This window comes from Erinaceus europaeus (genome assembly GCF_950295315.1).
Source record: "Erinaceus europaeus chromosome 6 unlocalized genomic scaffold, mEriEur2.1 SUPER_6_unloc_1, whole genome shotgun sequence".
Classification (NCBI taxonomy): domain Eukaryota; kingdom Metazoa; phylum Chordata; class Mammalia; order Eulipotyphla; family Erinaceidae; genus Erinaceus; species Erinaceus europaeus.
In genome coordinates, this window is record NW_026647114.1 from 1951575 (window position 1) to 1961889 (window position 10315).

The following is a 10315-nucleotide window of genomic DNA, read 5'->3' on the forward strand; positions in this document are numbered from 1 at the left end:
CTCTCCAACCTGCCCTTGACTCTCCAAAATGAAATTAGTTTTAGGGATGCTGCAGAAAAATGATGGCTGGTGTATTTCCTCTCCCTGGTCCAGCCTCAGCCTGCCATGTGTGCAGGGAACTGCACTATGTCTACTTTTTCTTTGATTTACAGTTTTGGGATAGGACTCGGTGGACAAAAAGTGCAAGAGTGATGTAGATGATTTGGCAGTTGTAGTTTGTGCTGAGAGAGATTTGTAGAGTGACAAGAGGTAAACGAATGGCATACATATATATATATATATATATATATATATATATATATATATATATATGTATATATAGAGAGAGACAGCAAGACACTGATGTAGTCATTTTCTACAATGGATGCGATATGATATTCAGACAATTGATTAGTAAAACCTGGAGAGAAACTGTGCATCAGGAAAAGAACTGTCCAAAGGAGTAAAATCTCCAAATCATTAGCTATATGCAGCTCCAACAGGATAGGGTGAAAAAGGCTCATGAAGGAACTCATACAGGAGACTCTCCACATGGACAGGCACTACAAGTTTAATAGTCTGGAAACACACACAGGGCAGCTGCTAGTACCCAGTGCAAGCCTCAGGGCAAAAACCTCTCTCTCTTCAGTGTCTTTATATCTGAAAATAAGAAAAGTGACCAAGGGACAAGGAGAGCTACAATGGTGTCAATATTGAGTTGTAAATCAGAATGTGTCAAGTGTTTTGCACAAAACCACCTGTGCCACAGTGATTCTGTTGTTCTCTCTGTCTCTCTCTCCCTCACACACACACACACAAACACACACACAGACTCTCACAGTTACACACACATCCACAGAGGCACAGGCACAAACAGAATTATACACGTGGACAGCTTCTGCAAGGCAGGGTCCTGTGTGAACCCTGCTACGCACTTCCTGTAACCACTCCCAGCCTTTTAAGGCCAGCTCTGAGCTCCCATTGTCGGGCTTACTTCAGAAGGCCCACAGACAGGGCACCAGCCATGCTCTGATATGCCAGAGGCCTAGGCCATGCCCAGAACCCCTGCCAGTAATATCATTGGCCAGTGTGCTAGGACACGCCCAGGAGTGTCAAGGCCCCTAGTCAGTGATTGGCCAGCAACCTTCAGCACCATCCACACTGCGCTGCAGCACGCTCATTGGGCAGCCTCTGGAAGGCCCGCCCACCAGCCACTTCTGCTAGAAAGAGATGAGAATTCAAAAACCTCCTACACTGTGTTCATTGATGACAGGTTCAAAGCTGGCTTGTAGAGATTGTAAGGCAGCAGCTTTCATGCCCACAGATCCCAGACAGCCCCAGCCTTCACCATATTCTGTACTACCAGACCTCACAGTAATGTGTTTGTGTGTGTGTGTGTGTGTCTGTCTGTCTGTCTGTGTCTATGTGTGCTCAGAGCTCACCTATAGTAGTCTCAGAGCATGTGTGGGAAGGTAGCCAGCGTCACCTGCAACTTATGTACAGAGAACCTAACTGGTCAGGGCAAGCCACCTACCCCAGATTCTGGCTAAGCAAGAATGCACATGCAAAGGGATTCTCATTTCCCCCTCTCCTCAGTTCCTGATTCAATCTCATGCCTCACTATCCTCCACACACTGCCAACGGGGTAAGCTGGGGCACCCCTCAGAATTCAAGGGCAGGAGCCTGTCCAGTCACTTTTGGCTGCCTAATCAGCCTCCAGACTCTCAGTCCACTTCTCAGGTCAGCTGATTACAAGCACAGAAATTACACAGAAAGAGCTGTGTTTCAACATAGATGGGAACTGTGTTTGACCAAACAATAGTGGATGAACCCAGCCCCTTACACCTACCCTTTGTGTCCGGCTAAGGCAATTGCATCTGTGGCCTCACAATCCCTGATCATGGTGTCCTGGTGTCCACACATCACACTCAGAGAGATTCCCAGAAGTAGGCATGCATGAGTGTCCCATACAAAGTTGCTCTGCTTGCAGGAAGCACAAACTCCCTGGGCCCTTGCTATGGAGAGACAAAAGGAAGATGGATGCCTCCATTGGCTGAATTAGCAGCTTCCAGTGGAGATCACAGCCCCGCCCCTCACCTGAGGGTCTGGCTGCTGCTAATAAAGACAATTGGAAACACCTGTTACCACTTGGTGCCTGAGGACATACTCAGGAATCCCTCCAGGAGTTAGCAGGCTGGCAGACTTCCTGACCCCGGGATAGCTGTGCTCCTAGTTGGGAGGGCCTTCGGGCCAGAGGTGAGAATATTCCTTAGATATAAGAATGAACTTCAGGTTTCAAAAGGATTTGAAACCACAGGAGGCACTTGGAAAAGACATTTCACAGCCATCAAGACATCATCTTCCTGAACTTTGGAAGCTTCCGTTTTGCATGGAAAATCTGGACTCTGGTGTGGCCATCAGTACCACAGATCGTTTACATTCAGCACAATAGAGGGAAAGCACAATGTGTGTGCCACGGTGGTATAGTTTCACTTCTCTTGACCTAGGCTCTCATGGAATAAGTAAAAGGATGTGGTGCAGGAAATTGAGGAGGACTGCATTTAGACTGATTGTCAGCCACAGGGCCCTTGACAATGGGAGTCAAGCACAGAGGGCCTGGACAGCTGCATCTGGAGATGGATATATGCCTGTTGCCTGCAGCAGGAACACTGTCTCCTCAGTTCCACTCTATACTACGCCATATGCACGAGAGTAATAATCCAAAGGGAAAAGAAAGGAAAATTTCAGCACCAGGAAGACCAAGTTCATGATACATGCACTGACTTCCAGAATGGGTCCAGGGAAGAAGGCACACAGAGACTGTCAGAGAGACAGAATGACAGTGACTGAAAAGGACAGAAATTCTGGCCCTGTGTTGGTCAGTGCCAGAGCACTGAAGACAAAGCCTCCATGCCCATGCATACTTCTTACAAGTGGCCTTGTTATTTTTTGTTTGTGAGGAAAGGTTACACTTAAAACATCTAGGTCTAAGCCCACAATGAGAAGCAATACTTGACCTGCAGCCCACTCTCCAAAACTGCCCTCACCTCTCCAATTACGAATTAGTCTTAGTGATGCTGCAGCCGAGATTCAGGCTGGCGTATTGCATCTCCCTGGTCCAGCCTCAGACTGTCCTGTGTGCAGGGAACTGCACTATGTCTATTTCTTCTTTGATTTCCAGTTTTGGGATAGGACTGGTGGACAAAAAGAGCAAGAGGGAAGTAGATGACTTGGCAGAGGTAGTTTGTTCTGAGAGAGATTTGTAGAGTGATTAGAGGTATACGACTGGCTCTGTGAGATGTCTCTCATGACTGTGGCTCAGAAGGGCTAAGTGTATCCGAATTCTTACCCTAATCCAGAGCTGTGCAGGTCTCTAGATAAAAAATATTTTCTGATCTCTACATGTTACATATATATATATATATATATATATATATATATATATATAGAGAGAGAGAGAGAGAGAGAGAGAGAGAGAGAGAGAGTGAGATACTGATGTAGTCTTTTTCTACAATGGATTCGATATGACATTCAAACAATTGATTGCTAAAACCTGGAGGGAAACTGTGCATCAGTAATATAATTGTCCAAAGGAGTAAAATCTCAAAATCATTAGCTATATGCAGCTCCAACGGGACTGAGCAAAAAAGGCTCGAGTAGGAACTCATCCAGGAGACACTCCACATGGACAGGCTCACAAGTTTCCTAGTCTGGCAACACACTCAGGGCAGCTCCAGTTCCCAGTGCAAGCCACAGGGCAAAAACCTCTCCCTCTACAGTGTCTTCACATCTGAAAAGAAGAAAAGTGGCCAATGGCCAAGGAGAGCTATAATGGTGTCATATTGACCTGTAAATCAGAATGTGCCACGTGTTTTGCACATAATCACCTGTGCCACAGTGCTTCTGTTGTAATATCTCTCTCTCCCTACCTCACAAACACACACACAAACGGAGTTATACACATGCGCACTGGACAGCTTCTGCAAGGCAGGGCCCTGTTGAACCCTGCTTCACACTTACTGGAAGCATGCCCAACCTATTAAGGGCAGCTCTGAGCTCTCATTGGCGGGCTTCCTTCAGAAGGCCCTCACACAGGGCGCCACCAGGCTTTGATAGGGCAGAGGCCTAGGCCACGCCCAGAACCCCTGACAGTAATCTAATTGGCCAGTGTGCTTGGACACACCCAGGAGGGTAAGGACCCCTAGTCAGTGATAGGCCAGCACCATATGCTGTATCAACAGAACTGACAGTAATGTGTGTGTGTGTTTTTGTGTGTTTCGGTCTCTCTCTCTCTGTGTGTCTGTGTATGTTCAGAGCTCACCTGTAGTAGTCTCAGAGCATGGGTGTCAAGGTAGCCAACCCCAACTGCAACTTATGTACAGAGAACCTAGCTGCTCTGGGCAAGCCAGCTAGCTCAGATTTTGGCTAAGCAAGAATGCCAGAGAACTTGTGGAAGCCAGGACCACATTTTGAGCCCCTGGTCACTACTTACCCAGCTAGGGAAAAGCTGGGCTTATGGCAAATCAGAGCTGCAGCTGTCTCTCTCTCTCTCTTCCTGCTTGGGCCCTGCTCTATCAATTTATGACTGTTTCCTTCTCCTCAATAAGAAAGTTACAAGTGATGTACAGAAATACAGGGAATGTGGGAAAAATTACCCTCGTGCCCACTATTACATGTAACTGTTGACTGTAAACCATTCATCCCCCAAGAAAGAACAGAATAAATATTTGGGAGGTTAGATACATTTTCGGTTAAATAATGAGCGTTCTCTAGAGCCATGCAATACTAATCCATTGTGCATTGGATGTCACTGTCAAACACAGTGCAGTAGTAGTTGTAGTAGTGTGCAGTATCTGCAAAAGGAAATGTATTGTGTGTCAGAAGTTCCCTTCAATTATAAGAGAAAATCTATCAGGCAGAAGAAATGACCCCTCATGTGATATTGGACTAAATAAATAAATAAATATGCAAACAAATGGGGATGATCTACGAGGATTTGAAAAAAATAAAAAATAAAAACAAAGACCACAGGAAGACCTGATTACAGCAGAAATATAGAAAACGTCTGCTGAGAAACAGAGGGCTGCTTCAAAAATTCCCTGACACTTCAGGATCCAGGCAAATTAAGAATTACCGAGAATGAAAAGAAAGGCATACGTATTGAAGCTTACACTAGTAAATGGAGGCAAGTTCTGTGCTATGATAATTACAATAAGGATACTTAGATAAAGGTTATTGGAAATGCTCCTGGAAGGTTTCTAATGTAAAATTGTAGTGAATCCTGCTCCAACTATATGACCAATTATTTATGAATAAGGAGGCTGTTATAAATGCAGTAATTCTGTGTTAAGATCAAATAAAAAGGTCAACAATTCTAAAAATAACTGATATATATATATATATATGTACATATATGTATGTGTATATTTATTATCAACTATGAGGGATACTGGCATGGCTATGAGGAGACAGAGTATGGCTTGTGCCAGAGAGACTTACAAAGCTGAGGCTCCAGAAACCTAGGTGAAATCGCCAACAAAACAAGCCAGAGCTCAGCAGTGCCCTGGTGACTCTCTTTGTATATTTGGGCCTGTCAGTAAAATAACATATAAATAAAATATTACTGAGTTCAGACAGAGTGAGTGAGAGCCTGTGAGAGTCAGAGACAGAGAAGGCAAGAAGAGAAATAGAAGAGTTGGAAAGAGACCAGAATTCCAAAACCTCCCACACTCTGTTCATCCAAGACAGGTTCAATCCTGGGTTGTAGAGATTGTAAGGCAGCAGTCTCATGTCGACAGAACCCAGACAACCCCATCTTTCACCATATGTGTGTAGTATTTACGACAGGAAATATATTGTGAGTGTAAACTTCCCTTCAATTATAAGAGAAAAATCTATCAAGCAGAAGAAATGACCAGTCATGTAATATAGGACTAAATAAATAAATAAATATGCAAATATATTTGGATGATATAGGAGTATTTGATAAAAATAAAAAAAATATAAAAAGCACAAGAAGACCTGATTAGAGCAGACATATAGAAACCATCTGCTGAGAAACAGAGGGCTGCTTCAAAAATTCCGAGACACTTCAGAGTCCAGGGAAATTAAGATTTCAGGAGATTCAAAAGAAACTCATATGTATTGAAGCTTACACTAGAGAAAGGAGGCAAGTACTGTACTATAATAATTACAACAAGGATGCTGATAGAAATGCTACTGGAAGGTTCTATTATTTATAATTGTATTGAATCCTGCTCCAACTATGTGGCAAATTATTAATGAAAAAGGAAGCTGTTATAAATGTGTTAATTCTGATTGAGATCAATTACATAGTTTGACAATTCCAAAAATGACAGATATATATGTGTATATTTATATATGTGTATATATATGTATATGCATTTATATCTTTATTATAAATTCTGAGACATACTGACATGGATATGAGGAAACAGAATATAGCTTGTGTCAGAGAGACTTACAAAGCTGAGGCTCCAGTAGCCTAGGTGAAATCACCAAAACAAGCCAGAGCTCAGCAGTGCTATGGCAACTCTCTTTGTATATCTGGGCCTGTCAGTAAAATAATATATAAGTAAAATATTACTAATTGCAGACAGAATGAGTGAGAGCCTGTGAGAGTCAGAGACAGAGATGGCGAGAAGAGAAATAGAGAGTTGTAAATAGACCAGAAGAGAAAAACCCCTAGACTGTGTTCATATATGACAGGTTCAAACCTGGGTTGTACAGATTGTATGGCAGCAGCTCTAAAGCCCACAGACCCCAGACAACCCATGCATTCACCAAATGTGTGTAGTAGTTTCCCCAGGAAATGTATTGTGCATCAAAAGTTCCTTTCAATTATAAGAGAAAATCTATCAAGCAGAAGAAATGACCCCTCATGTGATACCTGACTAAATAAATGAATATGCAAATAAATGGGGATGATCTAGGAGGACTTGAAAAAATTTTTTAAAAAATGAAAACAAAAACCACAAGAAGACCTGATTACAGCAGAAACATAGACACCATCTGTTGAGAAACAGAGGGCTGCTTCAAAAATTCCCTAACACTTCAGGATCCAGGGAAATTAAGATTTCCAGAAAAAGAAAACAAAAACATACGTATTGATACTTACACTAGAAAAATAAAGGAAGTTCTGTGCTATAATAATTACAATAAGGATGCTGATAGAAACACTATTAGAAATGCTACTGGAAGGTTCTATTATTTATATTTGTATTCAATGATGCTCCAACTATATGGCCAAATATTTCTGAAAAACTAGGCTGTTATAAATGTGGTATTTCTGAATTAAGGTCAAATACATATGTCAACAATTCTAAAAATGACATATATATAAATATATATGTATATATATATTTATATATGTATGTATATCTTTAATATAAACTCTGAGTGATACTGGCATGGAAATAAGGAGACAGAATATGGCTTGTGTCAGAAAGACTTACAAACTGAGGCTCCAGGAGCCTAGGTGAAATAGCCAACACAACAAGCCAGAGCTCAGCAGTGCTCTGGTAACTCTCTTTGTATATCTGGGCCTGTCATTAAAATACTTATATAAGTAAAATATTAATGAGTGAAGACAGAGTGTGTGAAAGCATGTGAGAGTTAGAGACAGAGAAGGCGAGAAGAGGAATAGATGAGTTGGAAAGAGACCAGAATTAAAAAACCTCCTACATTGTGTTCACTGATGACAGGTTCAAACCTGGCTTGGAGAGATTGTAAGGCAACAGCTCTAATGCCCACAGACCCCATACAGCCCCAGCCTTCACCATATGCTCTACTACCAGACCTGTCATTAATGTGTGTGTGTGTGTGTGTGTCTGTCAGTGTGTGTCGTTGTGTGCTCAGAACTCACCTATAGTAGTCTCAGAGCATGGGTGGCAAGGAAGCCAGCTTCACCTGCAACTTATGTACAGAGAACATAGCTGGTTAGGGAAAGCCAGAAAGCTCAGATTCTGGCTCAGCAAGAATGCATATGAAAGGGGACTCTCATGTCTCTCTCTCCTGAGTTCCCGATTCAATCTCATGCCTCACTATCATCCAAACACTGCCAACTGGGGAAGCTGGGGCAACCCTCAGAATTCATGGGCAGGACCCTGTCCAGTCACGTTTGGCTGCATACTCAGCCTCCAGGCTCCCAGTACACTTCTCAGGGCAGCAGACTACAAGCCCAGAAAGAACCCAGAAAGAGTTCCAACATAGATGGGAACTGTGTTGGACCAAACAATAGTGGATGAAACCAGCACCTTACACATCCCCTTTGGGTACTGGTAAGGCAATTGCTCCTGTGGCCTCACAATCCTTCATCATGGTGTCCTGGTGTCCACACATCACACTCAGAGAGATTCCCAGAAGTAGGCATCCATGAGTGTCCCATTCAAAGTCGCTCTGCTTGCAGGAAGCACAAACTCCCTGGGCCCTTGCTATGGAGAGACAAAAGGAAGATGGATGCCTCCATTGTCTGAATTTGGAGCTTACTGTGGAGATCACAGCCCCGGCCCTCACCTGAGGGCCTGGCTGTTGCTAATAAAGGCAATAGGAAAAACCTGTTACCAGTTGGGATCTGAGGACATACTCTGAAATCCCTCCAGGAGCTAGCAGGCTGGCAGACCTCCTGACACCGGGATAGCTGTGCTCCTATTTGGGAGGGCATTCTGGCCAGAGGTGAGAATATTCCCTAGAAACAAAGAACTTCAAGTTTCAAAATAATTTGAAATGCCATGCGGGACTTGGAAAAGACTTTTCACAGCCATCAAAACACCCTCTTACAGAACCCTGGAAGCTTCCGTTTTGCCTGGAAAATCTGGACACTGGTGTGGCCATCAGTACCACAGATCCTTTACATTTGGCCCAATAGAGGGAAAGCACAATGTGTGTGCCAGGGGGACAGAGTTTCACTTCTCTTGACCTGGGCTCTCATGGAATAAGGACAAGGATGTGGTGCAGGAAATTGAGGAGGGTTGCATTTAGGCTGAGTGTCAGCCTCAGGGCCCTGGAGAATGGGAGTCAAGCACAGACAGCCTGGACAGCTGCAGCTGGAGATGGACATATGCCTGTTACCTGCAGCAGGATCGCTGTTTCCTCAGTTCCCCAATGTACTATGCCAAATGCAGGAGAGTAAATAATCCAAAGGACAAAGAAAGGAAAATTTCAACATCAGGAAGTCCGAGATCACGATGCATGCACTGACTTCCATAAGTGCCCAGTGAAGAAGGCACGTAGAGACAGTCAGAGAGAATGACAGTGACAGAAAAGGACAGAAATTCTGGACCTGTGTTGATCAGTGCCAGAACACTGAAGACAAACCCTCCATGCCCATACATACTTCTTAGAAGTGGCATTGTTATTTTATGTTTGTGAGGAAAGGTTACACTTAGAACATCTAGGTCTTAGCCCACTCTGAGAAGCAACTCTTGGCCTGCAGCCCACTCTCCAAAACTGCCCTCGCCTCTCTATTTGGAAGTAGTCTTAGTGATGCTCCAGCCAAGATGCAGGCTGGTGTATTGCATCTTCCTGTTCCAGCCTCAGACTGTGCAGTGTGCAGGGAACTGCACTATGTCTATTTCTTCTTTGATTTACAGTTTTGGGATATGACTCGGTGGACAAAAAGAGCAAGAGGGAAGTAGATGATGTGGCAGTGGTAGTTTGTGCTGAGAGAGATTTGTAGATTGATAAGAGGTATACGATGCCTCTGTAAGATGTCTCCCATGACTGTGGCTCAGAAGGGTATCCTCATTATTACCCTAATCCAGAGCTGTGCAGGTCTCTAGCTAAAAAATATTTTCAGACCTCTACATGTTACATATATATATTTAGAGAGAGAGAGAGAGAGGGAGAATGATGTAGTCATTTTCTACAATGGATTCAATATGACATTCAGACAATTGATTGCTAAAACCTGGAGAGAAACTGTGCATCAGGAAAATCATTGTCCAAAGGAGTAAAATCTCCAAATCATTAGCTATATGCAGCTCCAAAGGGACAGAGCAAAAAAGGCTTGAGAAGGAACTCATCAAGGAGACTCTCCACATAGACATGCACCACAAGATTCCTAGTCTGGCAACAGACACAGTGCATCTGGTAGTTCCCAGTGTAAGCCTCAGGGCAAAAACCTCTCCCTCTTCAGTGTTTGTAAGTCTGAAAAGAAGAAAATTGACCAAGGGCCAAAGAGAGCTACAATGGTGTCAATATTGATCTGTAAATCAGAATGTACCAAGTGTTTGGCTAAAAAATCACTTTATTTTAAACTCTGAATGAAACTGGCATGGAAATGAGGAGACAGAATATGGCTTGTGTCAGAAAGACT